At 48.9% G+C, this 1,241-nt stretch overlaps 1 pseudogene; it reads right to left on the reverse strand.

Annotated features, from left to right (window-relative positions):
* Window positions 1-262: 262 nt before the first annotated feature.
* On the reverse strand, window positions 263-875 carry LOC102825098 (annotated as a pseudogene).
* Window positions 876-1,241: the final 366 nt, after the last annotated feature.

Raw genomic sequence — 1,241 nt, forward strand, 5'->3', positions numbered from 1 at the left:
AAAAAACTTAAAAAAAAAAAAAAGTCAAAGTGAAAGGAACCCACTAAATGCAAGCAGGTAAGTACAGAGCGTACAGTGACAGGTCCTTCCAGCATCTCTCAGGTCTCTCCTCCTCGGTTATCTCAAGGACATTTACAGATGTAGTGATGTCATGTGGTGACATTTACAGATGTGGTGACATCATGTGGTGACATTTACAGATGTGGTGACATCATGTGGTGACATTTACAGATGTGGTGATGTCATGGGAGGTGGGCAGCTTTCACTTCTTGGTTTCAGGGTCTGTCTTCCATGTAGGCATCCAACTCAGCAACCAGCTGTTTTTTTGTTTTCCTCATGTACACATCCAAACAGTTGTCCAGCTGTTCCTTGGTCAGTATAGGGTGAGAAAGGACACCTGTCCCCCGTCCACAACCTCAACCTCCAAAGCCTCCTCCTCCTCGACTTATCACACCCTAAGCTGTACCACCGATTCTGCCACACCCATAGCTCCACATCCTAGGCCGCCTCTCCCAGGACTTCCAGGACCTTGAATGGCGGCACATCTTCTTAAGTCCATTCAGGGAGCTACGGCTTGTCGACCTGCAGAGCAGGTTTTGACCTTGGAGTGATACCCCACCCCTAAGTAGGGTTCTTGTGGCACATTTTTCATGAGGTCATCCTCTGGGCACGCCTCTCTGGATTGGGGCAGGCCTCATCCTCTGGTTGCTCCCCTTGCCACATAGGGCCCCTGTGTATCAGCCTACCTGTGCCTGAATGTTACTCTGACTCAAGTTCTGCTTCAGTTTTAATGCTGCCTGGACAGAGGGTCGATTCTCTGCCTGCTGGGTCAGTCTCCTATTTCTGGCCTGGATTAGCAGTTGTTGTTGATGCATTGTTGTTGTTGTTGTTAGGTGCCATCAATTCGGTACCGACTCATAGCGACCTTATTATACACAGCAGAACGAAACACTGCCTGATCCTGGGCCAACCTCACTACTGTTACCACACTTGAGTTAATCGATGCTACCACCTGGCCAATCTATCTCGTTGGAGGTCTTCCTCTTTTTCTCTGACCCTCCACCTTACCAACATGATATCCTTCTCCAGCAACTGGTCCCTCCTGACAATATGTCCCAGTATGACAGACGAAGTTTGGCCATCTTGGCTTCCAAGGAGCACTCTGGCTGCACTTCTTCCAACACAGAACTATTGGTTCTTTTGGCAGCCCACGGCACTTTCAGTATACTCCTCCAACACCA

This window comes from Chrysochloris asiatica, unplaced genomic scaffold, assembly GCF_000296735.1.
Source record: "Chrysochloris asiatica unplaced genomic scaffold, ChrAsi1.0 scaffold00472, whole genome shotgun sequence".
Lineage (NCBI taxonomy): Eukaryota > Metazoa > Chordata > Mammalia > Afrosoricida > Chrysochloridae > Chrysochloris > Chrysochloris asiatica.